The sequence below is a fragment of the Orcinus orca genome, chromosome 19, assembly GCF_937001465.1.
Source record: "Orcinus orca chromosome 19, mOrcOrc1.1, whole genome shotgun sequence".
Taxonomy (NCBI): Eukaryota; Metazoa; Chordata; class Mammalia; order Artiodactyla; family Delphinidae; genus Orcinus; species Orcinus orca.
The window spans coordinates 60,910,084-60,936,656 of record NC_064577.1 but is presented as its reverse complement, the minus strand read 5'-3'; the positions used below and the strand labels follow the sequence as shown (position 1 = coordinate 60,936,656).

General features: G+C 76.9%; 16 non-coding genes and 9 pseudogenes across 16 annotated transcripts; all 25 read left to right on the top strand.

Moving 5' to 3' along the window:
* Positions 1-638: 638 nt before the first annotated feature.
* On the top strand, positions 639-747 carry LOC125962588 (uncharacterized; annotated as a pseudogene).
* A 933-nt stretch (positions 748-1,680) lies between these two features.
* On the top strand, positions 1,681-1,789 carry LOC125962550 (uncharacterized; annotated as a pseudogene).
* A 934-nt stretch (positions 1,790-2,723) lies between these two features.
* Positions 2,724-2,842, top strand: LOC125962611 (5S ribosomal RNA). Its single transcript, XR_007474042.1, has one exon. It is a non-coding gene; the product is annotated as a 5S ribosomal RNA (ribosomal RNA).
* Positions 2,843-3,768: 926 nt separating this feature from the next.
* Positions 3,769-3,887, top strand: LOC125962609 (5S ribosomal RNA). The gene has a single exon (XR_007474040.1). It is a non-coding gene; the product is annotated as a 5S ribosomal RNA (ribosomal RNA).
* A 926-nt stretch (positions 3,888-4,813) lies between these two features.
* On the top strand, positions 4,814-4,932 carry LOC125962608 (5S ribosomal RNA). Its single transcript, XR_007474039.1, has one exon. It is a non-coding gene; the product is annotated as a 5S ribosomal RNA (ribosomal RNA).
* A 926-nt stretch (positions 4,933-5,858) lies between these two features.
* LOC125962549 (uncharacterized) lies at positions 5,859-5,967 on the top strand (annotated as a pseudogene).
* Positions 5,968-6,901: 934 nt separating this feature from the next.
* Positions 6,902-7,020, top strand: LOC125962607 (5S ribosomal RNA). Its single transcript, XR_007474038.1, has one exon. It is a non-coding gene; the product is annotated as a 5S ribosomal RNA (ribosomal RNA).
* Positions 7,021-7,946: 926 nt separating this feature from the next.
* Positions 7,947-8,065, top strand: LOC125962606 (5S ribosomal RNA). The gene has a single exon (XR_007474037.1). It is a non-coding gene; the product is annotated as a 5S ribosomal RNA (ribosomal RNA).
* A 903-nt stretch (positions 8,066-8,968) lies between these two features.
* Positions 8,969-9,087, top strand: LOC125962602 (5S ribosomal RNA). The gene has a single exon (XR_007474032.1). It is a non-coding gene; the product is annotated as a 5S ribosomal RNA (ribosomal RNA).
* Positions 9,088-10,013: 926 nt separating this feature from the next.
* On the top strand, positions 10,014-10,132 carry LOC125962592 (5S ribosomal RNA). The gene has a single exon (XR_007474031.1). It is a non-coding gene; the product is annotated as a 5S ribosomal RNA (ribosomal RNA).
* A 926-nt stretch (positions 10,133-11,058) lies between these two features.
* LOC125962581 (5S ribosomal RNA) lies at positions 11,059-11,177 on the top strand. Its single transcript, XR_007474030.1, has one exon. It is a non-coding gene; the product is annotated as a 5S ribosomal RNA (ribosomal RNA).
* A 926-nt stretch (positions 11,178-12,103) lies between these two features.
* LOC125962570 (5S ribosomal RNA) lies at positions 12,104-12,222 on the top strand. The gene has a single exon (XR_007474029.1). It is a non-coding gene; the product is annotated as a 5S ribosomal RNA (ribosomal RNA).
* A 926-nt stretch (positions 12,223-13,148) lies between these two features.
* LOC125962486 (5S ribosomal RNA) lies at positions 13,149-13,267 on the top strand. Its single transcript, XR_007474007.1, has one exon. It is a non-coding gene; the product is annotated as a 5S ribosomal RNA (ribosomal RNA).
* Positions 13,268-14,193: 926 nt separating this feature from the next.
* LOC125962547 (uncharacterized) lies at positions 14,194-14,302 on the top strand (annotated as a pseudogene).
* A 934-nt stretch (positions 14,303-15,236) lies between these two features.
* On the top strand, positions 15,237-15,345 carry LOC125962587 (uncharacterized; annotated as a pseudogene).
* Positions 15,346-16,278: 933 nt separating this feature from the next.
* Positions 16,279-16,387, top strand: LOC125962599 (uncharacterized; annotated as a pseudogene).
* Positions 16,388-17,321: 934 nt separating this feature from the next.
* LOC125962559 (5S ribosomal RNA) lies at positions 17,322-17,440 on the top strand. The gene has a single exon (XR_007474028.1). It is a non-coding gene; the product is annotated as a 5S ribosomal RNA (ribosomal RNA).
* Positions 17,441-18,366: 926 nt separating this feature from the next.
* Positions 18,367-18,485, top strand: LOC125962548 (5S ribosomal RNA). Its single transcript, XR_007474027.1, has one exon. It is a non-coding gene; the product is annotated as a 5S ribosomal RNA (ribosomal RNA).
* Positions 18,486-19,410: 925 nt separating this feature from the next.
* Positions 19,411-19,529, top strand: LOC125962535 (5S ribosomal RNA). Its single transcript, XR_007474025.1, has one exon. It is a non-coding gene; the product is annotated as a 5S ribosomal RNA (ribosomal RNA).
* Positions 19,530-20,455: 926 nt separating this feature from the next.
* LOC125962546 (uncharacterized) lies at positions 20,456-20,564 on the top strand (annotated as a pseudogene).
* Positions 20,565-21,497: 933 nt separating this feature from the next.
* On the top strand, positions 21,498-21,606 carry LOC125962545 (uncharacterized; annotated as a pseudogene).
* A 934-nt stretch (positions 21,607-22,540) lies between these two features.
* Positions 22,541-22,659, top strand: LOC125962525 (5S ribosomal RNA). Its single transcript, XR_007474024.1, has one exon. It is a non-coding gene; the product is annotated as a 5S ribosomal RNA (ribosomal RNA).
* A 926-nt stretch (positions 22,660-23,585) lies between these two features.
* LOC125962514 (5S ribosomal RNA) lies at positions 23,586-23,704 on the top strand. The gene has a single exon (XR_007474022.1). It is a non-coding gene; the product is annotated as a 5S ribosomal RNA (ribosomal RNA).
* A 926-nt stretch (positions 23,705-24,630) lies between these two features.
* LOC125962502 (5S ribosomal RNA) lies at positions 24,631-24,749 on the top strand. The gene has a single exon (XR_007474020.1). It is a non-coding gene; the product is annotated as a 5S ribosomal RNA (ribosomal RNA).
* A 926-nt stretch (positions 24,750-25,675) lies between these two features.
* On the top strand, positions 25,676-25,784 carry LOC125962544 (uncharacterized; annotated as a pseudogene).
* The last annotated feature ends 789 nt before the right edge of the window (positions 25,785-26,573 follow it).

Here is a 26,573-nt window from a genome sequence, read left to right as displayed (position 1 = left end):
CGGCGCCCAGCCCCGGCGCCGCCACCTGTGTGCCGGTGTGTCCCTCCACAGCTCCCTCCGACAAAAGCCCCCCACCCCCACCCCGCCCCTCTGGCGTGTCACCGCGGCCGGGTGCGGGAGCGGGATCGAGGGCAGGGGCCGCTTCCCCGGGCCTGCCGGCCACCAGGGGCGGGGTCCTGAGCTCGGCGGGGGGTGTGGGGGCAAGGGTGGCCTTGCCGGGGCTGAGGGGCCGTGGCGACTCAATGGTGGCTCCCAGTGGCTTCGGGCCAGCTGCCGTCGGGCAGGAGGGCCGGCCCGGGCTGCGGCCGGGCTGCGCCTAGCGCCGCGTGGGCCGGCAGGGCCGATGCCCAAGGGACCGCGGGCCCCGGGCCCTGAAGCCTCCGGGGCCACGTCCCTGTGAGCGACGTGCGGGATCTTGGGCGGGGCGCCAAGCGCCGAAGGGTTTGCTGGGTCACGGCCGCCCTGGGCTGGGAGGTGGTCGCCAAACCCTCCGCCGCCGCCCGATACCCGAGACCTCCGTTCCCCCTGCCTGGGCGGGCGAGGGGGCCCTGCCGGGGCGGGCCGGCCGCCAGGCTGGCGTTAAGGCGCCAGCGCCAGCGAAACTGGGCCTCAAGAGGCAGCCCGCGGCCCCCGCCCCCGTCTACGGCCATAGCACACTGAACGCGCCCGATCTCGTCAGCTAAGCAGGGTCGGGCCTGGTTAGTACTTGGATGGGAGACCGCCTGGGAATACCGGGTGCTGTAGGCTTTTTGCCTCCCGCTCCGCCCGCCTTCTCCTTTACTCGCCCGCGGCGGGGGCCGCCGGCTCCGCCCCCGCCGGGCCCCGCGGCAGGCCCCACCTCCTCAGGCCCCTCCCACCACGGCGCGCGCCGGCGGGGGCGCTCCCCGCCGGCCCGGCCGGCCAGGCGGCCAGAAGGCGGCCCTGGAAGGCAGCCGCACCCCAGACGCTCCCGGGGTGGCTGGCCCGGACCCAGACTCCGCCGCGGGCCCACTTGCCGTCCTTTCGGCCCGCGAGCCCCTCGACCTGCACCTGGCCGCCCCCACCGGCGCCCAGCCCCGGCGCCGCCACCTGTGTGCCGGTGTGTCCCTCCACAGCTCCCTCCGACAAAAGCCCCCCACCCCCACCCCGCCCCTCTGGCGTGTCACCGCGGCCGGGTGCGGGAGCGGGATCGAGGGCAGGGGCCGCTTCCCCGGGCCTGCCGGCCACCAGGGGCGGGGTCCTGAGCTCGGCGGGGGGTGTGGGGGCAAGGGTGGCCTTGCCGGGGCTGAGGGGCGTGGCGACTCAATGGTGGCTCCCAGTGGCTTCGGGCCAGCTGCCGTCGGGCAGGAGGGCCGGCCCGGGCTGCGGCCGGGCTGCGCCTAGCGCCGCGTGGGCCGGCAGGGCCGATGCCCAAGGGACCGCGGGCCCCGGGCCCTGAAGCCTCCGGGGCCACGTCCCTGTGAGCGACGTGCGGGATCTTGGGCGGGGCGCCAAGCGCCGAAGGGTTTGCTGGGTCACGGCCGCCCTGGGCTGGGAGGTGGTCGCCAAACCCTCCGCCGCCGCCCGATACCCGAGACCTCCGTTCCCCCTGCCTGGGCGGGCGAGGGGGCCCTGCCGGGGCGGGCCGGCCGCCAGGCTGGCGTTAAGGCGCCAGCGCCAGCGAAACTGGGCCTCAAGAGGCAGCCCGCGGCCCCCGCCCCCGTCTACGGCCATAGCACCCTGAACGCGCCCGATCTCGTCAGCTAAGCAGGGTCGGGCCTGGTTAGTACTTGGATGGGAGACCGCCTGGGAATACCGGGTGCTGTAGGCTTTTTGCCTCCCGCTCCGCCCGCCTTCTCCTTTACTCGCCCGCGGCGGGGGCCGCCGGCTCCGCCCCCGCCGGGCCCCGCGGCAGGCCCCACCTCCTCAGGCCCCTCCCACCACGGCGCGCGCCGGCGGGGGCGCTCCCCGCCGGCCCGGCCGGCCAGGCGGCCAGAAGGCGGCCCTGGAAGGCAGCCGCACCCCAGACGCTCCCGGGGTGGCTGGCCCGGACCCAGACTCCGCCGCGGGCCCACTTGCCGTCCTTTCGGCCCGCGAGCCCCTCGACCTGCACCTGGCCGCCCCCACCGGCGCCCAGCCCCGGCGCCGCCACCTGTGTGCCGGTGTGTCCCTCCACAGCTCCCTCCGACAAAAGCCCCCCACCCCCACCCCGCCCCTCTGGCGTGTCACCGCGGCCGGGTGCGGGAGCGGGATCGAGGGCAGGGGCCGCTTCCCCGGGCCTGCCGGCCACCAGGGGCGGGGTCCTGAGCTCGGCGGGGGGTGTGGGGGCAAGGGTGGCCTTGCCGGGGCTGAGGGGCCGTGGCGACTCAATGGTGGCTCCCAGTGGCTTCGGGCCAGCTGCCGTCGGGCAGGAGGGCCGGCCCGGGCTGCGGCCGGGCTGCGCCTAGCGCCGCGTGGGCCGGCAGGGCCGATGCCCAAGGGACCGCGGGCCCCGGGCCCTGAAGCCTCCGGGGCCACGTCCCTGTGAGCGACGTGCGGGATCTTGGGCGGGGCGCCAAGCGCCGAAGGGTTTGCTGGGTCACGGCCGCCCTGGGCTGGGAGGTGGTCGCCAAACCCTCCGCCGCCGCCCGATACCCGAGACCTCCGTTCCCCCTGCCTGGGCGGGCGAGGGGGCCCTGCCGGGGCGGGCCGGCCGCCAGGCTGGCGTTAAGGCGCCAGCGCCAGCGAAACTGGGCCTCAAGAGGCAGCCCGCGGCCCCCGCCCCCGTCTACGGCCATACCACCCTGAACGCGCCCGATCTCGTCTGATCTCGGAAGCTAAGCAGGGTCGGGCCTGGTTAGTACTTGGATGGGAGACCGCCTGGGAATACCGGGTGCTGTAGGCTTTTTGCCTCCCGCTCCGCCCGCCTTCTCCTTTACTCGCCCGCGGCGGGGGCCGCCGGCTCCGCCCCCGCCGGGCCCCGCGGCAGGCCCCACCTCCTCAGGCCCCTCCCACCACGGCGCGCGCCGGCGGGGGCGCTCCCCGCCGGCCCGGCCGGCCAGAAGGCGGCCCTGGAAGGCAGCCGCACCCCAGACGCTCCCGGGGTGGCTGGCCCGGACCCAGACTCCGCCGCGGGCCCACTTGCCGTCCTTTCGGCCCGCGAGCCCCTCGACCTGCACCTGGCCGCCCCCACCGGCGCCCAGCCCCGGCGCCGCCACCTGTGTGCCGGTGTGTCCCTCCACAGCTCCCTCCGACAAAAGCCCCCCACCCCCACCCCGCCCCTCTGGCGTGTCACCGCGGCCGGGTGCGGGAGCGGGATCGAGGGCAGGGGCCGCTTCCCCGGGCCTGCCGGCCACCAGGGGCGGGGTCCTGAGCTCGGCGGGGGGTGTGGGGGCAAGGGTGGCCTTGCCGGGGCTGAGGGGCCGTGGCGACTCAATGGTGGCTCCCAGTGGCTTCGGGCCAGCTGCCGTCGGGCAGGAGGGCCGGCCCGGGCTGCGGCCGGGCTGCGCCTAGCGCCGCGTGGGCCGGCAGGGCCGATGCCCAAGGGACCGCGGGCCCCGGGCCCTGAAGCCTCCGGGGCCACGTCCCTGTGAGCGACGTGCGGGATCTTGGGCGGGGCGCCAAGCGCCGAAGGGTTTGCTGGGTCACGGCCGCCCTGGGCTGGGAGGTGGTCGCCAAACCCTCCGCCGCCGCCCGATACCCGAGACCTCCGTTCCCCCTGCCTGGGCGGGCGAGGGGGCCCTGCCGGGGCGGGCCGGCCGCCAGGCTGGCGTTAAGGCGCCAGCGCCAGCGAAACTGGGCCTCAAGAGGCAGCCCGCGGCCCCCGCCCCCGTCTACGGCCATACCACCCTGAACGCGCCCGATCTCGTCTGATCTCGGAAGCTAAGCAGGGTCGGGCCTGGTTAGTACTTGGATGGGAGACCGCCTGGGAATACCGGGTGCTGTAGGCTTTTTGCCTCCCGCTCCGCCCGCCTTCTCCTTTACTCGCCCGCGGCGGGGGCCGCCGGCTCCGCCCCCGCCGGGCCCCGCGGCAGGCCCCACCTCCTCAGGCCCCTCCCACCACGGCGCGCGCCGGCGGGGGCGCTCCCCGCCGGCCCGGCCGGCCAGAAGGCGGCCCTGGAAGGCAGCCGCACCCCAGACGCTCCCGGGGTGGCTGGCCCGGACCCAGACTCCGCCGCGGGCCCACTTGCCGTCCTTTCGGCCCGCGAGCCCCTCGACCTGCACCTGGCCGCCCCCACCGGCGCCCAGCCCCGGCGCCGCCACCTGTGTGCCGGTGTGTCCCTCCACAGCTCCCTCCGACAAAAGCCCCCCACCCCCACCCCGCCCCTCTGGCGTGTCACCGCGGCCGGGTGCGGGAGCGGGATCGAGGGCAGGGGCCGCTTCCCCGGGCCTGCCGGCCACCAGGGGCGGGGTCCTGAGCTCGGCGGGGGGTGTGGGGGCAAGGGTGGCCTTGCCGGGGCTGAGGGGCCGTGGCGACTCAATGGTGGCTCCCAGTGGCTTCGGGCCAGCTGCCGTCGGGCAGGAGGGCCGGCCCGGGCTGCGGCCGGGCTGCGCCTAGCGCCGCGTGGGCCGGCAGGGCCGATGCCCAAGGGACCGCGGGCCCCGGGCCCTGAAGCCTCCGGGGCCACGTCCCTGTGAGCGACGTGCGGGATCTTGGGCGGGGCGCCAAGCGCCGAAGGGTTTGCTGGGTCACGGCCGCCCTGGGCTGGGAGGTGGTCGCCAAACCCTCCGCCGCCGCCCGATACCCGAGACCTCCGTTCCCCCTGCCTGGGCGGGCGAGGGGGCCCTGCCGGGGCGGGCCGGCCGCCAGGCTGGCGTTAAGGCGCCAGCGCCAGCGAAACTGGGCCTCAAGAGGCAGCCCGCGGCCCCCGCCCCCGTCTACGGCCATACCACCCTGAACGCGCCCGATCTCGTCTGATCTCGGAAGCTAAGCAGGGTCGGGCCTGGTTAGTACTTGGATGGGAGACCGCCTGGGAATACCGGGTGCTGTAGGCTTTTTGCCTCCCGCTCCGCCCGCCTTCTCCTTTACTCGCCCGCGGCGGGGGCCGCCGGCTCCGCCCCCGCCGGGCCCCGCGGCAGGCCCCACCTCCTCAGGCCCCTCCCACCACGGCGCGCGCCGGCGGGGGCGCTCCCCGCCGGCCCGGCCGGCCAGAAGGCGGCCCTGGAAGGCAGCCGCACCCCAGACGCTCCCGGGGTGGCTGGCCCGGACCCAGACTCCGCCGCGGGCCCACTTGCCGTCCTTTCGGCCCGCGAGCCCCTCGACCTGCACCTGGCCGCCCCCACCGGCGCCCAGCCCCGGCGCCGCCACCTGTGTGCCGGTGTGTCCCTCCACAGCTCCCTCCGACAAAAGCCCCCCACCCCCACCCCGCCCCTCTGGCGTGTCACCGCGGCCGGGTGCGGGAGCGGGATCGAGGGCAGGGGCCGCTTCCCCGGGCCTGCCGGCCACCAGGGGCGGGGTCCTGAGCTCGGCGGGGGGTGTGGGGGCAAGGGTGGCCTTGCCGGGGCTGAGGGGCCGTGGCGACTCAATGGTGGCTCCCAGTGGCTTCGGGCCAGCTGCCGTCGGGCAGGAGGGCCGGCCCGGGCTGCGGCCGGGCTGCGCCTAGCGCCGCGTGGGCCGGCAGGGCCGATGCCCAAGGGACCGCGGGCCCCGGGCCCTGAAGCCTCCGGGGCCACGTCCCTGTGAGCGACGTGCGGGATCTTGGGCGGGGCGCCAAGCGCCGAAGGGTTTGCTGGGTCACGGCTGCCCTGGGCTGAGAGGTGGTCGCCAAACCCTCCGCCGCCGCCCGATACCCGAGACCTCCGTTCCCCCTGCCTGGGCGGGCGAGGGGGCCCTGCCGGGGCGGGCCGGCCGCCAGGCTGGCGTTAAGGCGCCAGCGCCAGCGAAACTGGGCCTCAAGAGGCAGCCCGCGGCCCCCGCCCCCGTCTACGGCCATAGCACCCTGAACGCGCCCGATCTCGTCAGCTAAGCAGGGTCGGGCCTGGTTAGTACTTGGATGGGAGACCGCCTGGGAATACCGGGTGCTGTAGGCTTTTTGCCTCCCGCTCCGCCCGCCTTCTCCTTTACTCGCCCGCGGCGGGGGCCGCCGGCTCCGCCCCCGCCGGGCCCCGCGGCAGGCCCCACCTCCTCAGGCCCCTCCCACCACGGCGCGCGCCGGCGGGGGCGCTCCCCGCCGGCCCGGCCGGCCAGGCGGCCAGAAGGCGGCCCTGGAAGGCAGCCGCACCCCAGACGCTCCCGGGGTGGCTGGCCCGGACCCAGACTCCGCCGCGGGCCCACTTGCCGTCCTTTCGGCCCGCGAGCCCCTCGACCTGCACCTGGCCGCCCCCACCGGCGCCCAGCCCCGGCGCCGCCACCTGTGTGCCGGTGTGTCCCTCCACAGCTCCCTCCGACAAAAGCCCCCCACCCCCACCCCGCCCCTCTGGCGTGTCACCGCGGCCGGGTGCGGGAGCGGGATCGAGGGCAGGGGCCGCTTCCCCGGGCCTGCCGGCCACCAGGGGCGGGGTCCTGAGCTCGGCGGGGGGTGTGGGGGCAAGGGTGGCCTTGCCGGGGCTGAGGGGCCGTGGCGACTCAATGGTGGCTCCCAGTGGCTTCGGGCCAGCTGCCGTCGGGCAGGAGGGCCGGCCCGGGCTGCGGCCGGGCTGCGCCTAGCGCCGCGTGGGCCGGCAGGGCCGATGCCCAAGGGACCGCGGGCCCCGGGCCCTGAAGCCTCCGGGGCCACGTCCCTGTGAGCGACGTGCGGGATCTTGGGCGGGGCGCCAAGCGCCGAAGGGTTTGCTGGGTCACGGCCGCCCTGGGCTGGGAGGTGGTCGCCAAACCCTCCGCCGCCGCCCGATACCCGAGACCTCCGTTCCCCCTGCCTGGGCGGGCGAGGGGGCCCTGCCGGGGCGGGCCGGCCGCCAGGCTGGCGTTAAGGCGCCAGCGCCAGCGAAACTGGGCCTCAAGAGGCAGCCCGCGGCCCCCGCCCCCGTCTACGGCCATACCACCCTGAACGCGCCCGATCTCGTCTGATCTCGGAAGCTAAGCAGGGTCGGGCCTGGTTAGTACTTGGATGGGAGACCGCCTGGGAATACCGGGTGCTGTAGGCTTTTTGCCTCCCGCTCCGCCCGCCTTCTCCTTTACTCGCCCGCGGCGGGGGCCGCCGGCTCCGCCCCCGCCGGGCCCCGCGGCAGGCCCCACCTCCTCAGGCCCCTCCCACCACGGCGCGCGCCGGCGGGGGCGCTCCCCGCCGGCCCGGCCGGCCAGAAGGCGGCCCTGGAAGGCAGCCGCACCCCAGACGCTCCCGGGGTGGCTGGCCCGGACCCAGACTCCGCCGCGGGCCCACTTGCCGTCCTTTCGGCCCGCGAGCCCCTCGACCTGCACCTGGCCGCCCCCACCGGCGCCCAGCCCCGGCGCCGCCACCTGTGTGCCGGTGTGTCCCTCCACAGCTCCCTCCGACAAAAGCCCCCCACCCCCACCCCGCCCCGCTGGCGTGTCACCGCGGCCGGGTGCGGGAGCGGGATCGAGGGCAGGGGCCGCTTCCCCGGGCCTGCCGGCCACCAGGGGCGGGGTCCTGAGCTCGGCGGGGGGTGTGGGGGCAAGGGTGGCCTTGCCGGGGCTGAGGGGCCGTGGCGACTCAATGGTGGCTCCCAGTGGCTTCGGGCCAGCTGCCGTCGGGCAGGAGGGCCGGCCCGGGCTGCGGCCGGGCTGCGCCTAGCGCCGCGTGGGCCGGCAGGGCCGATGCCCAAGGGACCGCGGGCCCCGGGCCCTGAAGCCTCCGGGGCCACGTCCCTGTGAGCGACGTGCGGGATCTTGGGCGGGGCGCCAAGCGCCGAAGGGTTTGCTGGGTCACGGCCGCCCTGGGCTGGGAGGTGGTCGCCAAACCCTCCGCCGCCGCCCGATACCCGAGACCTCCGTTCCCCCTGCCTGGGCGGGCGAGGGGGCCCTGCCGGGGCGGGCCGGCCGCCAGGCTGGCGTTAAGGCGCCAGCGCCAGCGAAACTGGGCCTCAAGAGGCAGCCCGCGGCCCCCGCCCCCGTCTACGGCCATACCACCCTGAACGCGCCCGATCTCGTCTGATCTCGGAAGCTAAGCAGGGTCGGGCCTGGTTAGTACTTGGATGGGAGACCGCCTGGGAATACCGGGTGCTGTAGGCTTTTTGCCTCCCGCTCCGCCCGCCTTCTCCTTTACTCGCCCGCGGCGGGGGCCGCCGGCTCCGCCCCCGCCGGGCCCCGCGGCAGGCCCCACCTCCTCAGGCCCCTCCCACCACGGCGCGCGCCGGCGGGGGCGCTCCCCGCCGGCCCGGCCGGCCAGAAGGCGGCCCTGGAAGGCAGCCGCACCCCAGACGCTCCCGGGGTGGCTGGCCCGGACCCAGACTCCGCCGCGGGCCCACTTGCCGTCCTTTCGGCCCGCGAGCCCCTCGACCTGCACCTGGCCGCCCCCACCGGCGCCCAGCCCCGGCGCCGCCACCTGTGTGCCGGTGTGTCCCTCCACAGCTCCCTCCGACAAAAGCCCCCCACCCCCACCCCGCCCCGCTGGCGTGTCACCGCGGCCGGGTGCGGGAGCGGGATCGAGGGCAGGGGCCGCTTCCCCGGGCCTGCCGGCCACCAGGGGCGGGGTCCTGAGCTCGGCGGGGGGTGTGGGGGCAAGGGTGGCCTTGCCGGGGCTGAGGGGCCGTGGCGACTCAATGGTGGCTCCCAGTGGCTTCGGGCCAGCTGCCGTCGGGCAGGAGGGCCGGCCCGGGCTGCGGCCGGGCTGCGCCTAGCGCCGCGTGGGCCGGCAGGGCCGATGCCCAAGGGACCGCGGGCCCCGGGCCCTGAAGCCTCCGGGGCCACGTCCCTGTGAGCGACGTGCGGGATCTTGGGCGGGGCGCCAAGCGCCGAAGGGTTTGCTGGGTCACGGCCGCCCTGGGCTGGGAGGTGGTCGCCAAACCCTCCGCCGCCGCCCGATACCCGAGACCTCCGTTCCCCCTGCCTGGGCGGGCCGGCCGCCAGGCTGGCGTTAAGGCGCCAGCGCCAGCGAAACTGGGCCTCAAGAGGCAGCCCGCGGCCCCCGCCCCCGTCTACGGCCATACCACCCTGAACGCGCCCGATCTCGTCTGATCTCGGAAGCTAAGCAGGGTCGGGCCTGGTTAGTACTTGGATGGGAGACCGCCTGGGAATACCGGGTGCTGTAGGCTTTTTGCCTCCCGCTCCGCCCGCCTTCTCCTTTACTCGCCCGCGGCGGGGGCCGCCGGCTCCGCCCCCGCCGGGCCCCGCGGCAGGCCCCACCTCCTCAGGCCCCTCCCACCACGGCGCGCGCCGGCGGGGGCGCTCCCCGCCGGCCCGGCCGGCCAGAAGGCGGCCCTGGAAGGCAGCCGCACCCCAGACGCTCCCGGGGTGGCTGGCCCGGACCCAGACTCCGCCGCGGGCCCACTTGCCGTCCTTTCGGCCCGCGAGCCCCTCGACCTGCACCTGGCCGCCCCCACCGGCGCCCAGCCCCGGCGCCGCCACCTGTGTGCCGGTGTGTCCCTCCACAGCTCCCTCCGACAAAAGCCCCCCACCCCCACCCCGCCCCTCTGGCGTGTCACCGCGGCCGGGTGCGGGAGCGGGATCGAGGGCAGGGGCCGCTTCCCCGGGCCTGCCGGCCACCAGGGGCGGGGTCCTGAGCTCGGCGGGGGGTGTGGGGGCAAGGGTGGCCTTGCCGCGGCTGAGGGGCCGTGGCGACTCAATGGTGGCTCCCAGTGGCTTCGGGCCAGCTGCCGTCGGGCAGGAGGGCCGGCCCGGGCTGCGGCCGGGCTGCGCCTAGCGCCGCGTGGGCCGGCAGGGCCGATGCCCAAGGGACCGCGGGCCCCGGGCCCTGAAGCCTCCAGGGCCACGTCCCTGTGAGCGACGTGCGGGATCTTGGGCGGGGCGCCAAGCGCCGAAGGGTTTGCTGGGTCACGGCCGCCCTGGGCTGGGAGGTGGTCGCCAAACCCTCCGCCGCCGCCCGATACCCGAGACCTCCGTTCCCCCTGCCTGGGCGGGCGAGGGGGCCCTGCCGGGGCGGGCCGGCCGCCAGGCTGGCGTTAAGGCGCCAGCGCCAGCGAAACTGGGCCTCAAGAGGCAGCCCGCGGCCCCCGCCCCCGTCTACGGCCATACCACCCTGAACGCGCCCGATCTCGTCTGATCTCGGAAGCTAAGCAGGGTCGGGCCTGGTTAGTACTTGGATGGGAGACCGCCTGGGAATACCGGGTGCTGTAGGCTTTTTGCCTCCCGCTCCGCCCGCCTTCTCCTTTACTCGCCCGCGGCGGGGGCCGCCGGCTCCGCCCCCGCCGGGCCCCGCGGCAGGCCCCACCTCCTCAGGCCCCTCCCACCACGGCGCGCGCCGGCGGGGGCGCTCCCCGCCGGCCCGGCCGGCCAGAAGGCGGCCCTGGAAGGCAGCCGCACCCCAGACGCTCCCGGGGTGGCTGGCCCGGACCCAGACTCCGCCGCGGGCCCACTTGCCGTCCTTTCGGCCCGCGAGCCCCTCGACCTGCACCTGGCCGCCCCCACCGGCGCCCAGCCCCGGCGCCGCCACCTGTGTGCCGGTGTGTCCCTCCACAGCTCCCTCCGACAAAAGCCCCCCACCCCCACCCCGCCCCTCTGGCGTGTCACCGCGGCCGGGTGCGGGAGCGGGATCGAGGGCAGGGGCCGCTTCCCCGGGCCTGCCGGCCACCAGGGGCGGGGTCCTGAGCTCGGCGGGGGGTGTGGGGGCAAGGGTGGCCTTGCCGCGGCTGAGGGGCCGTGGCGACTCAATGGTGGCTCCCAGTGGCTTCGGGCCAGCTGCCGTCGGGCAGGAGGGCCGGCCCGGGCTGCGGCCGGGCTGCGCCTAGCGCCGCGTGGGCCGGCAGGGCCGATGCCCAAGGGACCGCGGGCCCCGGGCCCTGAAGCCTCCAGGGCCACGTCCCTGTGAGCGACGTGCGGGATCTTGGGCGGGGCGCCAAGCGCCGAAGGGTTTGCTGGGTCACGGCCGCCCTGGGCTGGGAGGTGGTCGCCAAACCCTCCGCCGCCGCCCGATACCCGAGACCTCCGTTCCCCCTGCCTGGGCGGGCGAGGGGGCCCTGCCGGGGCGGGCCGGCCGCCAGGCTGGCGTTAAGGCGCCAGCGCCAGCGAAACTGGGCCTCAAGAGGCAGCCCGCGGCCCCCGCCCCCGTCTACGGCCATACCACCCTGAACGCGCCCGATCTCGTCTGATCTCGGAAGCTAAGCAGGGTCGGGCCTGGTTAGTACTTGGATGGGAGACCGCCTGGGAATACCGGGTGCTGTAGGCTTTTTGCCTCCCGCTCCGCCCGCCTTCTCCTTTACTCGCCCGCGGCGGGGGCCGCCGGCTCCGCCCCCGCCGGGCCCCGCGGCAGGCCCCACCTCCTCAGGCCCCTCCCACCACGGCGCGCGCCGGCGGGGGCGCTCCCCGCCGGCCCGGCCGGCCAGAAGGCGGCCCTGGAAGGCAGCCGCACCCCAGACGCTCCCGGGGTGGCTGGCCCGGACCCAGACTCCGCCGCGGGCCCACTTGCCGTCCTTTCGGCCCGCGAGCCCCTCGACCTGCACCTGGCCGCCCCCACCGGCGCCCAGCCCCGGCGCCGCCACCTGTGTGCCGGTGTGTCCCTCCACAGCTCCCTCCGACAAAAGCCCCCCACCCCCACCCCGCCCCTCTGGCGTGTCACCGCGGCCGGGTGCGGGAGCGGGATCGAGGGCAGGGGCCGCTTCCCCGGGCCTGCCGGCCACCAGGGGCGGGGTCCTGAGCTCGGCGGGGGGTGTGGGGGCAAGGGTGGCCTTGCCGGGGCTGAGGGGCCGTGGCGACTCAATGGTGGCTCCCAGTGGCTTCGGGCCAGCTGCCGTCGGGCAGGAGGGCCGGCCCGGGCTGCGGCCGGGCTGCGCCTAGCGCCGCGTGGGCCGGCAGGGCCGATGCCCAAGGGACCGCGGGCCCCGGGCCCTGAAGCCTCCGGGGCCACGTCCCTGTGAGCGACGTGCGGGATCTTGGGCGGGGCGCCAAGCGCCGAAGGGTTTGCTGGGTCACGGCCGCCCTGGGCTGGGAGGTGGTCGCCAAACCCTCCGCCGCCGCCCGATACCCGAGACCTCCGTTCCCCCTGCCTGGGCGGGCGAGGGGGCCCTGCCGGGGCGGGCCGGCCGCCAGGCTGGCGTTAAGGCGCCAGCGCCAGCGAAACTGGGCCTCAAGAGGCAGCCCGCGGCCCCCGCCCCCGTCTACGGCCATACCACCCTGAACGCGCCCGATCTCGTCTGATCTCGGAAGCTAAGCAGGGTCGGGCCTGGTTAGTACTTGGATGGGAGACCGCCTGGGAATACCGGGTGCTGTAGGCTTTTTGCCTCCCGCTCCGCCCGCCTTCTCCTTTACTCGCCCGCGGCGGGGGCCGCCGGCTCCGCCCCCGCCGGGCCCCGCGGCAGGCCCCACCTCCTCAGGCCCCTCCCACCACGGCGCGCGCCGGCGGGGGCGCTCCCCGCCGGCCCGGCCGGCCAGAAGGCGGCCCTGGAAGGCAGCCGCACCCCAGACGCTCCCGGGGTGGCTGGCCCGGACCCAGACTCCGCCGCGGGCCCACTTGCCGTCCTTTCGGCCCGCGAGCCCCTCGACCTGCACCTGGCCGCCCCCACCGGCGCCCAGCCCCGGCGCCGCCACCTGTGTGCCGGTGTGTCCCTCCACAGCTCCCTCCGACAAAAGCCCCCAACCCCCACCCCGCCCCGCTGGCGTGTCACCGCGGCCGGGTGCGGGAGCGGGATCGAGGGCAGGGGCCGCTTCCCCGGGCCTGCCGGCCACCAGGGGCGGGGTCCTGAGCTCGGCGGGGGGTGTGGGGGCAAGGGTGACCTTGCCGGGGCTGAGGGGCCGTGGCGACTCAATGGTGGCTCCCAGTGGCTTCGGGCCAGCTGCCGTCGGGCAGGAGGGCCGGCCCGGGCTGCGGCCGGGCTGCGCCTAGCGCCGCGTGGGCCGGCAGGGCCGATGCCCAAGGGACCGCGGGCCCCGGGCCCTGAAGCCTCCGGGGCCACGTCCCTGTGAGCGACGTGCGGGATCTTGGGCGGGGCGCCAAGCGCCGAAGGGTTTGCTGGGTCACGGCCGCCCTGGGCTGGGAGGTGGTCGCCAAACCCTCCGCCGCCGCCCGATACCCGAGACCTCCGTTCCCCCTGCCTGGGCGGGCGAGGGGGCCCTGCCGGGGCGGGCCGGCCGCCAGGCTGGCGTTAAGGCGCCAGCGCCAGCGAAACTGGGCCTCAAGAGGCAGCCCGCGGCCCCCGCCCCCGTCTACGGCCATACCACCCTGAACGCGCCCGATCTCGTCTGATCTCGTCAGCTAAGCAGGGTCGGGCCTGGTTAGTACTTGGATGGGAGACCGCCTGGGAATACCGGGTGCTGTAGGCTTTTTGCCTCCCGCTCCGCCCGCCTTCTCCTTTACTCGCCCGCGGCGGGGGCCGCCGGCTCCGCCCCCGCCGGGCCCCGCGGCAGGCCCCACCTCCTCAGGCCCCTCCCACCACGGCGCGCGCCGGCGGGGGCGCTCCCCGCCGGCCCGGCCGGCCAGAAGGCGGCCCTGGAAGGCAGCCGCACCCCAGACGCTCCCGGGGTGGCTGGCCCGGACCCAGACTCCGCCGCGGGCCCACTTGCCGTCCTTTCGGCCCGCGAGCCCCTCGACCTGCACCTGGCCGCCCCCACCGGCGCCCAGCCCCGGCGCCGCCACCTGTGTGCCGGTGTGTCCCTCCACAGCTCCCTCCGACAAAAGCCCCCCACCCCCACCCCGCCCCTCTGGCGTGTCACCGCGGCCGGGTGCGGGAGCGGGATCGAGGGCAGGGGCCGCTTCCCCGGGCCTGCCGGCCACCAGGGGCGGGGTCCTGAGCTCGGCGGGGGGTGTGGGGGCAAGGGTGGCCTTGCCGGGGCTGAGGGGCCGTGGCGACTCAATGGTGGCTCCCAGTGGCTTCGGGCCAGCTGCCGTCGGGCAGGAGGGCCGGCCCGGGCTGCGGCCGGGCTGCGCCTAGCGCCGCGTGGGCCGGCAGGGCCGATGCCCAAGGGACCGCGGGCCCCGGGCCCTGAAGCCTCCGGGGCCACGTCCCTGTGAGCGACGTGCGGGATCTTGGGCGGGGCGCCAAGCGCCGAAGGGTTTGCTGGGTCACGGCTGCCCTGGGCTGAGAGGTGGTCGCCAAACCCTCCGCCGCCGCCCGATACCCGAGACCTCCGTTCCCCCTGCCTGGGCGGGCGAGGGGGCCCTGCCGGGGCGGGCCGGCCGCCAGGCTGGCGTTAAGGCGCCAGCGCCAGCGAAACTGGGCCTCAAGAGGCAGCCCGCGGCCCCCGCCCCCGTCTACGGCCATAGCACCCTGAACGCGCCCGATCTCGTCAGCTAAGCAGGGTCGGGCCTGGTTAGTACTTGGATGGGAGACCGCCTGGGAATACCGGGTGCTGTAGGCTTTTTGCCTCCCGCTCCGCCCGCCTTCTCCTTTACTCGCCCGCGGCGGGGGCCGCCGGCTCCGCCCCCGCCGGGCCCCGCGGCAGGCCCCACCTCCTCAGGCCCCTCCCACCACGGCGCGCGCCGGCGGGGGCGCTCCCCGCCGGCCCGGCCGGCCAGGCGGCCAGAAGGCGGCCCTGGAAGGCAGCCGCACCCCAGACGCTCCCGGGGTGGCTGGCCCGGACCCAGACTCCGCCGCGGGCCCACTTGCCGTCCTTTCGGCCCGCGAGCCCCTCGACCTGCACCTGGCCGCCCCCACCGGCGCCCAGCCCCGGCGCCGCCACCTGTGTGCCGGTGTGTCCCTCCACAGCTCCCTCCGACAAAAGCCCCCCACCCCCACCCCGCCCCTCTGGCGTGTCACCGCGGCCGGGTGCGGGAGCGGGATCGAGGGCAGGGGCCGCTTCCCCGGGCCTGCCGGCCACCAGGGGCGGGGTCCTGAGCTCGGCGGGGGGTGTGGGGGCAAGGGTGGCCTTGCCGGGGCTGAGGGGCCGTGGCGACTCAATGGTGGCTCCCAGTGGCTTCGGGCCAGCTGCCGTCGGGCAGGAGGGCCGGCCCGGGCTGCGGCCGGGCTGCGCCTAGCGCCGCGTGGGCCGGCAGGGCCGATGCCCAAGGGACCGCGGGCCCCGGGCCCTGAAGCCTCCGGGGCCACGTCCCTGTGAGCGACGTGCGGGATCTTGGGCGGGGCGCCAAGCGCCGAAGGGTTTGCTGGGTCACGGCCGCCCTGGGCTGGGAGGTGGTCGCCAAACCCTCCGCCGCCGCCCGATACCCGAGACCTCCGTTCCCCCTGCCTGGGCGGGCGAGGGGGCCCTGCCGGGGCGGGCCGGCCGCCAGGCTGGCGTTAAGGCGCCAGCGCCAGCGAAACTGGGCCTCAAGAGGCAGCCCGCGGCCCCCGCCCCCGTCTACGGCCATAGCACACTGAACGCGCCCGATCTCGTCAGCTAAGCAGGGTCGGGCCTGGTTAGTACTTGGATGGGAGACCGCCTGGGAATACCGGGTGCTGTAGGCTTTTTGCCTCCCGCTCCGCCCGCCTTCTCCTTTACTCGCCCGCGGCGGGGGCCGCCGGCTCCGCCCCCGCCGGGCCCCGCGGCAGGCCCCACCTCCTCAGGCCCCTCCCACCACGGCGCGCGCCGGCGGGGGCGCTCCCCGCCGGCCCGGCCGGCCAGGCGGCCAGAAGGCGGCCCTGGAAGGCAGCCGCACCCCAGACGCTCCCGGGGTGGCTGGCCCGGACCCAGACTCCGCCGCGGGCCCACTTGCCGTCCTTTCGGCCCGCGAGCCCCTCGACCTGCACCTGGCCGCCCCCACCGGCGCCCAGCCCCGGCGCCGCCACCTGTGTGCCGGTGTGTCCCTCCACAGCTCCCTCCGACAAAAGCCCCCCACCCCCACCCCGCCCCTCTGGCGTGTCACCGCGGCCGGGTGCGGGAGCGGGATCGAGGGCAGGGGCCGCTTCCCCGGGCCTGCCGGCCACCAGGGGCGGGGTCCTGAGCTCGGCGGGGGGTGTGGGGGCAAGGGTGGCCTTGCCGGGGCTGAGGGGCGTGGCGACTCAATGGTGGCTCCCAGTGGCTTCGGGCCAGCTGCCGTCGGGCAGGAGGGCCGGCCCGGGCTGCGGCCGGGCTGCGCCTAGCGCCGCGTGGGCCGGCAGGGCCGATGCCCAAGGGACCGCGGGCCCCGGGCCCTGAAGCCTCCGGGGCCACGTCCCTGTGAGCGACGTGCGGGATCTTGGGCGGGGCGCCAAGCGCCGAAGGGTTTGCTGGGTCACGGCCGCCCTGGGCTGGGAGGTGGTCGCCAAACCCTCCGCCGCCGCCCGATACCCGAGACCTCCGTTCCCCCTGCCTGGGCGGGCGAGGGGGCCCTGCCGGGGCGGGCCGGCCGCCAGGCTGGCGTTAAGGCGCCAGCGCCAGCGAAACTGGGCCTCAAGAGGCAGCCCGCGGCCCCCGCCCCCGTCTCCGGCCATAGCACCCTGAACGCGCCCGATCTCGTCAGCTAAGCAGGGTCGGGCCTGGTTAGTACTTGGATGGGAGACCGCCTGGGAATACCGGGTGCTGTAGGCTTTTTGCCTCCCGCTCCGCCCGCCTTCTCCTTTACTCGCCCGCGGCGGGGGCCGCCGGCTCCGCCCCCGCCGGGCCCCGCGGCAGGCCCCACCTCCTCAGGCCCCTCCCACCACGGCGCGCGCCGGCGGGGGCGCTCCCCGCCGGCCCGGCCGGCCAGGCGGCCAGAAGGCGGCCCTGGAAGGCAGCCGCACCCCAGACGCTCCCGGGGTGGCTGGCCCGGACCCAGACTCCGCCGCGGGCCCACTTGCCGTCCTTTCGGCCCGCGAGCCCCTCGACCTGCACCTGGCCGCCCCCACCGGCGCCCAGCCCCGGCGCCGCCACCTGTGTGCCGGTGTGTCCCTCCACAGCTCCCTCCGACAAAAGCCCCCCACCCCCACCCCGCCCCTCTGGCGTGTCACCGCGGCCGGGTGCGGGAGCGGGATCGAGGGCAGGGGCCGCTTCCCCGGGCCTGCCGGCCACCAGGGGCGGGGTCCTGAGCTCGGCGGGGGGTGTGGGGGCAAGGGTGGCCTTGCCGGGGCTGAGGGGCCGTGGCGACTCAATGGTGGCTCCCAGTGGCTTCGGGCCAGCTGCCGTCGGGCAGGAGGGCCGGCCCGGGCTGCGGCCGGGCTGCGCCTAGCGCCGCGTGGGCCGGCAGGGCCGATGCCCAAGGGACCGCGGGCCCCGGGCCCTGAAGCCTCCGGGGCCACGTCCCTGTGAGCGACGTGCGGGATCTTGGGCGGGGCGCCAAGCGCCGAAGGGTTTGCTGGGTCACGGCCGCCCTGGGCTGGGAGGTGGTCGCCAAACCCTCCGCCGCCGCCCGATACCCGAGACCTCCGTTCCCCCTGCCTGGGCGGGCGAGGGGGCCCTGCCGGGGCGGGCCGGCCGCCAGGCTGGCGTTAAGGCGCCAGCGCCAGCGAAACTGGGCCTCAAGAGGCAGCCCGCGGCCCCCGCCCCCGTCTACGGCCATACCACCCTGAACGCGCCCGATCTCGTCTGATCTCGGAAGCTAAGCAGGGTCGGGCCTGGTTAGTACTTGGATGGGAGACCGCCTGGGAATACCGGGTGCTGTAGGCTTTTTGCCTCCCGCTCCGCCCGCCTTCTCCTTTACTCGCCCGCGGCGGGGGCCGCCGGCTCCGCCCCCGCCGGGCCCCGCGGCAGGCCCCACCTCCTCAGGCCCCTCCCACCACGGCGCGCGCCGGCGGGGGCGCTCCCCGCCGGCCCGGCCGGCCAGAAGGCGGCCCTGGAAGGCAGCCGCACCCCAGACGCTCCCGGGGTGGCTGGCCCGGACCCAGACTCCGCCGCGGGCCCACTTGCCGTCCTTTCGGCCCGCGAGCCCCTCGACCTGCACCTGGCCGCCCCCACCGGCGCCCAGCCCCGGCGCCGCCACCTGTGTGCCGGTGTGTCCCTCCACAGCTCCCTCCGACAAAAGCCCCCCACCCCCACCCCGCCCCTCTGGCGTGTCACCGCGGCCGGGTGCGGGAGCGGGATCGAGGGCAGGGGCCGCTTCCCCGGGCCTGCCGGCCACCAGGGGCGGGGTCCTGAGCTCGGCGGGGGGTGTGGGGGCAAGGGTGGCCTTGCCGGGGCTGAGGGGCCGTGGCGACTCAATGGTGGCTCCCAGTGGCTTCGGGCCAGCTGCCGTCGGGCAGGAGGGCCGGCCCGGGCTGCGGCCGGGCTGCGCCTAGCGCCGCGTGGGCCGGCAGGGCCGATGCCCAAGGGACCGCGGGCCCCGGGCCCTGAAGCCTCCGGGGCCACGTCCCTGTGAGCGACGTGCGGGATCTTGGGCGGGGCGCCAAGCGCCGAAGGGTTTGCTGGGTCACGGCCGCCCTGGGCTGGGAGGTGGTCGCCAAACCCTCCGCCGCCGCCCGATACCCGAGACCTCCGTTCCCCCTGCCTGGGCGGGCGAGGGGGCCCTGCCGGGGCGGGCCGGCCGCCAGGCTGGCGTTAAGGCGCCAGCGCCAGCGAAACTGGGCCTCAAGAGGCAGCCCGCGGCCCCCGCCCCCGTCTACGGCCATACCACCCTGAACGCGCCCGATCTCGTCTGATCTCGGAAGCTAAGCAGGGTCGGGCCTGGTTAGTACTTGGATGGGAGACCGCCTGGGAATACCGGGTGCTGTAGGCTTTTTGCCTCCCGCTCCGCCCGCCTTCTCCTTTACTCGCCCGCGGCGGGGGCCGCCGGCTCCGCCCCCGCCGGGCCCCGCGGCAGGCCCCACCTCCTCAGGCCCCTCCCACCACGGCGCGCGCCGGCGGGGGCGCTCCCCGCCGGCCCGGCCGGCCAGAAGGCGGCCCTGGAAGGCAGCCGCACCCCAGACGCTCCCGGGGTGGCTGGCCCGGACCCAGACTCCGCCGCGGGCCCACTTGCCGTCCTTTCGGCCCGCGAGCCCCTCGACCTGCACCTGGCCGCCCCCACCGGCGCCCAGCCCCGGCGCCGCCACCTGTGTGCCGGTGTGTCCCTCCACAGCTCCCTCCGACAAAAGCCCCCCACCCCCACCCCGCCCCTCTGGCGTGTCACCGCGGCCGGGTGCGGGAGCGGGATCGAGGGCAGGGGCCGCTTCCCCGGGCCTGCCGGCCACCAGGGGCGGGGTCCTGAGCTCGGCGGGGGGTGTGGGGGCAAGGGTGGCCTTGCCGGGGCTGAGGGGCGTGGCGACTCAATGGTGGCTCCCAGTGGCTTCGGGCCAGCTGCCGTCGGGCAGGAGGGCCGGCCCGGGCTGCGGCCGGGCTGCGCCTAGCGCCGCGTGGGCCGGCAGGGCCGATGCCCAAGGGACCGCGGGCCCCGGGCCCTGAAGCCTCCGGGGCCACGTCCCTGTGAGCGACGTGCGGGATCTTGGGCGGGGCGCCAAGCGCCGAAGGGTTTGCTGGGTCACGGCCGCCCTGGGCTGGGAGGTGGTCGCCAAACCCTCCGCCGCCGCCCGATACCCGAGACCTCCGTTCCCCCTGCCTGGGCGGGCGAGGGGGCCCTGCCGGGGCGGGCCGGCCGCCAGGCTGGCGTTAAGGCGCCAGCGCCAGCGAAACTGGGCCTCAAGAGGCAGCCCGCGGCCCCCGCCCCCGTCTACGGCCATACCACCCTGAACGCGCCCGATCTCGTCTGATCTCGGAAGCTAAGCAGGGTCGGGCCTGGTTAGTACTTGGATGGGAGACCGCCTGGGAATACCGGGTGCTGTAGGCTTTTTGCCTCCCGCTCCGCCCGCCTTCTCCTTTACTCGCCCGCGGCGGGGGCCGCCGGCTCCGCCCCCGCCGGGCCCCGCGGCAGGCCCCACCTCCTCAGGCCCCTCCCACCACGGCGCGCGCCGGCGGGGACGCTCCCCGCCGGCCCGGCCGGCCAGAAGGCGGCCCTGGAAGGCAGCCGCACCCCAGACGCTCCCGGGGTGGCTGGCCCGGACCCAGACTCCGCCGCGGGCCCACTTGCCGTCCTTTCGGCCCGCGAGCCCCTCGACCTGCACCTGGCCGCCCCCACCGGCGCCCAGCCCCGGCGCCGCCACCTGTGTGCCGGTGTGTCCCTCCACAGCTCCCTCCGACAAAAGCCCCCCACCCCCACCCCGCCCCTCTGGCGTGTCACCGCGGCCGGGTGCGGGAGCGGGATCGAGGGCAGGGGCCGCTTCCCCGGGCCTGCCGGCCACCAGGGGCGGGGTCCTGAGCTCGGCGGGGGGTGTGGGGGCAAGGGTGGCCTTGCCGGGGCTGAGGGGCCGTGGCGACTCAATGGTGGCTCCCAGTGGCTTCGGGCCAGCTGCCGTCGGGCAGGAGGGCCGGCCCGGGCTGCGGCCGGGCTGCGCCTAGCGCCGCGTGGGCCGGCAGGGCCGATGCCCAAGGGACCGCGGGCCCCGGGCCCTGAAGCCTCCGGGGCCACGTCCCTGTGAGCGACGTGCGGGATCTTGGGCGGGGCGCCAAGCGCCGAAGGGTTTGCTGGGTCACGGCTGCCCTGGGCTGAGAGGTGGTCGCCAAACCCTCCGCCGCCGCCCGATACCCGAGACCTCCGTTCCCCCTGCCTGGGCGGGCGAGGGGGCCCTGCCGGGGCGGGCCGGCCGCCAGGCTGGCGTTAAGGCGCCAGCGCCAGCGAAACTGGGCCTCAAGAGGCAGCCCGCGGCCCCCGCCCCCGTCTACGGCCATAGCACCCTGAACGCGCCCGATCTCGTCAGCTAAGCAGGGTCGGGCCTGGTTAGTACTTGGATGGGAGACCGCCTGGGAATACCGGGTGCTGTAGGCTTTTTGCCTCCCGCTCCGCCCGCCTTCTCCTTTACTCGCCCGCGGCGGGGGCCGCCGGCTCCGCCCCCGCCGGGCCCCGCGGCAGGCCCCACCTCCTCAGGCCCCTCCCACCACGGCGCGCGCCGGCGGGGGCGCTCCCCGCCGGCCCGGCCGGCCAGGCGGCCAGAAGGCGGCCCTGGAAGGCAGCCGCACCCCAGACGCTCCCGGGGTGGCTGGCCCGGACCCAGACTCCGCCGCGGGCCCACTTGCCGTCCTTTCGGCCCGCGAGCCCCTCGACCTGCACCTGGCCGCCCCCACCGGCGCCCAGCCCCGGCGCCGCCACCTGTGTGCCGGTGTGTCCCTCCACAGCTCCCTCCGACAAAAGCCCCCCACCCCCACCCCGCCCCTCTGGCGTGTCACCGCGGCCGGGTGCGGGAGCGGGATCGAGGGCAGGGGCCGCTTCCCCGGGCCTGCCGGCCACCAGGGGCGGGGTCCTGAGCTCGGCGGGGGGTGTGGGGGCAAGGGTGGCCTTGCCGGGGCTGAGGGGCGTGGCGACTCAATGGTGGCTCCCAGTGGCTTCGGGCCAGCTGCCGTCGGGCAGGAGGGCCGGCCCGGGCTGCGGCCGGGCTGCGCCTAGCGCCGCGTGGGCCGGCAGGGCCGATGCCCAAGGGACCGCGGGCCCCGGGCCCTGAAGCCTCCGGGGCCACGTCCCTGTGAGCGACGTGCGGGATCTTGGGCGGGGCGCCAAGCGCCGAAGGGTTTGCTGGGTCACGGCCGCCCTGGGCTGGGAGGTGGTCGCCAAACCCTCCGCCGCCGCCCGATACCCGAGACCTCCGTTCCCCCTGCCTGGGCGGGCGAGGGGGCCCTGCCGGGGCGGGCCGGCCGCCAGGCTGGCGTTAAGGCGCCAGCGCCAGCGAAACTGGGCCTCAAGAGGCAGCCCGCGGCCCCCGCCCCCGTCTACGGCCATAGCACCCTGAACGCGCCCGATCTCGTCAGCTAAGCAGGGTCGGGCCTGGTTAGTACTTGGATGGGAGACCGCCTGGGAATACCGGGTGCTGTAGGCTTTTTGCCTCCCTCTCCGCCCGCCTTCTCCTTTACTCGCCCGCGGCGGGGGCCGCCGGCTCCGCCCCCGCCGGGCCCCGCGGCAGGCCCCACCTCCTCAGGCCCCTCCCACCACGGCGCGCGCCGGCGGGGGCGCTCCCCGCCGGCCCGGCCGGCCAGGCGGCCAGAAGGCGGCCCTGGAAGGCAGCCGCACCCCAGACGCTCCCGGGGTGGCTGGCCCGGACCCAGACTCCGCCGCGGGCCCACTTGCCGTCCTTTCGGCCCGCGAGCCCCTCGACCTGCACCTGGCCGCCCCCACCGGCGCCCAGCCCCGGCGCCGCCACCTGTGTGCCGGTGTGTCCCTCCACAGCTCCCTCCGACAAAAGCCCCCCACCCCCACCCCGCCCCTCTGGCGTGTCACCGCGGCCGGGTGCGGGAGCGGGATCGAGGGCAGGGGCCGCTTCCCCGGGCCTGCCGGCCACCAGGGGCGGGGTCCTGAGCTCGGCGGGGGGTGTGGGGGCAAGGGTGGCCTTGCCGGGGCTGAGGGGCCGTGGCGACTCAATGGTGGCTCCCAGTGGCTTCGGGCCAGCTGCCGTCGGGCAGGAGGGCCGGCCCGGGCTGCGGCCGGGCTGCGCCTAGCGCCGCGTGGGCCGGCAGGGCCGATGCCCAAGGGACCGCGGGCCCCGGGCCCTGAAGCCTCCGGGGCCACGTCCCTGTGAGCGACGTGCGGGATCTTGGGCGGGGCGCCAAGCGCCGAAGGGTTTGCTGGGTCACGGCCGCCCTGGGCTGGGAGGTGGTCGCCAAACCCTCCGCCGCCGCCCGATACCCGAGACCTCCGTTCCCCCTGCCTGGGCGGGCGAGGGGGCCCTGCCGGGGCGGGCCGGCCGCCAGGCTGGCGTTAAGGCGCCAGCGCCAGCGAAACTGGGCCTCAAGAGGCAGCCCGCGGCCCCCGCCCCCGTCTACGGCCATACCACCCTGAACGCGCCCGATCTCGTCTGATCTCGGAAGCTAAGCAGGGTCGGGCCTGGTTAGTACTTGGATGGGAGACCGCCTGGGAATACCGGGTGCTGTAGGCTTTTTGCCTCCCGCTCCGCCCGCCTTCTCCTTTACTCGCCCGCGGCGGGGGCCGCCGGCTCCGCCCCCGCCGGGCCCCGCGGCAGGCCCCACCTCCTCAGGCCCCTCCCACCACGGCGCGCGCCGGCGGGGGCGCTCCCCGCCGGCCCGGCCGGCCAGAAGGCGGCCCTGGAAGGCAGCCGCACCCCAGACGCTCCCGGGGTGGCTGGCCCGGACCCAGACTCCGCCGCGGGCCCACTTGCCGTCCTTTCGGCCCGCGAGCCCCTCGACCTGCACCTGGCCGCCCCCACCGGCGCCCAGCCCCGGCGCCGCCACCTGTGTGCCGGTGTGTCCCTCCACAGCTCCCTCCGACAAAAGCCCCCCACCCCCACCCCGCCCCTCTGGCGTGTCACCGCGGCCGGGTGCGGGAGCGGGATCGAGGGCAGGGGCCGCTTCCCCGGGCCTGCCGGCCACCAGGGGCGGGGTCCTGAGCTCGGCGGGGGGTGTGGGGGCAAGGGTGGCCTTGCCGGGGCTGAGGGGCCGTGGCGACTCAATGGTGGCTCCCAGTGGCTTCGGGCCAGCTGCCGTCGGGCAGGAGGGCCGGCCCGGGCTGCGGCCGGGCTGCGCCTAGCGCCGCGTGGGCCGGCAGGGCCGATGCCCAAGGGACCGCGGGCCCCGGGCCCTGAAGCCTCCGGGGCCACGTCCCTGTGAGCGACGTGCGGGATCTTGGGCGGGGCGCCAAGCGCCGAAGGGTTTGCTGGGTCACGGCCGCCCTGGGCTGGGAGGTGGTCGCCAAACCCTCCGCCGCCGCCCGATACCCGAGACCTCCGTTCCCCCTGCCTGGGCGGGCGAGGGGGCCCTGCCGGGGCGGGCCGGCCGCCAGGCTGGCGTTAAGGCGCCAGCGCCAGCGAAACTGGGCCTCAAGAGGCAGCCCGCGGCCCCCGCCCCCGTCTACGGCCATACCACCCTGAACGCGCCCGATCTCGTCTGATCTCGGAAGCTAAGCAGGGTCGGGCCTGGTTAGTACTTGGATGGGAGACCGCCTGGGAATACCGGGTGCTGTAGGCTTTTTGCCTCCCGCTCCGCCCGCCTTCTCCTTTACTCGCCCGCGGCGGGGGCCGCCGGCTCCGCCCCCGCCGGGCCCCGCGGCAGGCCCCACCTCCTCAGGCCCCTCCCACCACGGCGCGCGCCGGCGGGGGCGCTCCCCGCCGGCCCGGCCGGCCAGAAGGCGGCCCTGGAAGGCAGCCGCACCCCAGACGCTCCCGGGGTGGCTGGCCCGGACCCAGACTCCGCCGCGGGCCCACTTGCCGTCCTTTCGGCCCGCGAGCCCCTCGACCTGCACCTGGCCGCCCCCACCGGCGCCCAGCCCCGGCGCCGCCACCTGTGTGCCGGTGTGTCCCTCCACAGCTCCCTCCGACAAAAGCCCCCCACCCCCACCCCGCCCCTCTGGCGTGTCACCGCGGCCGGGTGCGGGAGCGGGATCGAGGGCAGGGGCCGCTTCCCCGGGCCTGCCGGCCACCAGGGGCGGGGTCCTGAGCTCGGCGGGGGGTGTGGGGGCAAGGGTGGCCTTGCCGGGGCTGAGGGGCCGTGGCGACTCAATGGTGGCTCCCAGTGGCTTCGGGCCAGCTGCCGTCGGGCAGGAGGGCCGGCCCGGGCTGCGGCCGGGCTGCGCCTAGCGCCGCGTGGGCCGGCAGGGCCGATGCCCAAGGGACCGCGGGCCCCGGGCCCTGAAGCCTCCGGGGCCACGTCCCTGTGAGCGACGTGCGGGATCTTGGGCGGGGCGCCAAGCGCCGAAGGGTTTGCTGGGTCACGGCCGCCCTGGGCTGGGAGGTGGTCGCCAAACCCTCCGCCGCCGCCCGATACCCGAGACCTCCGTTCCCCCTGCCTGGGCGGGCGAGGGGGCCCTGCCGGGGCGGGCCGGCCGCCAGGCTGGCGTTAAGGCGCCAGCGCCAGCGAAACTGGGCCTCAAGAGGCAGCCCGCGGCCCCCGCCCCCGTCTACGGCCATACCACCCTGAACGCGCCCGATCTCGTCTGATCTCGGAAGCTAAGCAGGGTCGGGCCTGGTTAGTACTTGGATGGGAGACCGCCTGGGAATACCGGGTGCTGTAGGCTTTTTGCCTCCCGCTCCGCCCGCCTTCTCCTTTACTCGCCCGCGGCGGGGGCCGCCGGCTCCGCCCCCGCCGGGCCCCGCGGCAGGCCCCACCTCCTCAGGCCCCTCCCACCACGGCGCGCGCCGGCGGGGGCGCTCCCCGCCGGCCCGGCCGGCCAGAAGGCGGCCCTGGAAGGCAGCCGCACCCCAGACGCTCCCGGGGTGGCTGGCCCGGACCCAGACTCCGCCGCGGGCCCACTTGCCGTCCTTTCGGCCCGCGAGCCCCTCGACCTGCACCTGGCCGCCCCCACCGGCGCCCAGCCCCGGCGCCGCCACCTGTGTGCCGGTGTGTCCCTCCACAGCTCCCTCCGACAAAAGCCCCCCACCCCCACCCCGCCCCTCTGGCGTGTCACCGCGGCCGGGTGCGGGAGCGGGATCGAGGGCAGGGGCCGCTTCCCCGGGCCTGCCGGCCACCAGGGGCGGGGTCCTGAGCTCGGCGGGGGGTGTGGGGGCAAGGGTGGCCTTGCCGGGGCTGAGGGGCCGTGGCGACTCAATGGTGGCTCCCAGTGGCTTCGGGCCAGCTGCCGTCGGGCAGGAGGGCCGGCCCGGGCTGCGGCCGGGCTGCGCCTAGCGCCGCGTGGGCCGGCAGGGCCGATGCCCAAGGGACCGCGGGCCCCGGGCCCTGAAGCCTCCGGGGCCACGTCCCTGTGAGCGACGTGCGGGATCTTGGGCGGGGCGCCAAGCGCCGAAGGGTTTGCTGGGTCACGGCTGCCCTGGGCTGAGAGGTGGTCGCCAAACCCTCCGCCGCCGCCCGATACCCGAGACCTCCGTTCCCCCTGCCTGGGCGGGCGAGGGGGCCCTGCCGGGGCGGGCCGGCCGCCAGGCTGGCGTTAAGGCGCCAGCGCCAGCGAAACTGGGCCTCAAGAGGCAGCCCGCGGCCCCCGCCCCCGTCTACGGCCATAGCACCCTGAACGCGCCCGATCTCGTCAGCTAAGCAGGGTCGGGCCTGGTTAGTACTTGGATGGGAGACCGCCTGGGAATACCGGGTGCTGTAGGCTTTTTGCCTCCCGCTCCGCCCGCCTTCTCCTTTACTCGCCCGCGGCGGGGGCCGCCGGCTCCGCCCCCGCCGGGCCCCGCGGCAGGCCCCACCTCCTCAGGCCCCTCCCACCACGGCGCGCGCCGGCGGGGGCGCTCCCCGCCGGCCCGGCCGGCCAGGCGGCCAGAAGGCGGCCCTGGAAGGCAGCCGCACCCCAGACGCTCCCGGGGTGGCTGGCCCGGACCCAGACTCCGCCGCGGGCCCACTTGCCGTCCTTTCGGCCCGCGAGCCCCTCGACCTGCACCTGGCCGCCCCCACCGGCGCCCAGCCCCGGCGCCGCCACCTGTGTGCCGGTGTGTCCCTCCACAGCTCCCTCCGACAAAAGCCCCCCACCCCCACCCCGCCCCTCTGGCGTGTCACCGCGGCCGGGTGCGGGAGCGGGATCGAGGGCAGGGGCCGCTTCCCCGGGCCTGCCGGCCACCAGGGGCGGGGTCCTGAGCTCGGCGGGGGGTGTGGGGGCAAGGGTGGCCTTGCCGGGGCTGAGGGGCCGTGGCGACTCAATGGTGGCTCCCAGTGGCTTCGGGCCAGCTGCCGTCGGGCAGGAGGGCCGGCCCGGGCTGCGGCCGGGCTGCGCCTAGCGCCGCGTGGGCCGGCAGGGCCGATGCCCAAGGGACCGCGGGCCCCGGGCCCTGAAGCCTCCGGGGCCACGTCCCTGTGAGCGACGTGCGGGATCTTGGGCGGGGCGCCAAGCGCCGAAGGGTTTGCTGGGTCACGGCCGCCCTGGGCTGGGAGGTGGTCGCCAAACCCTCCG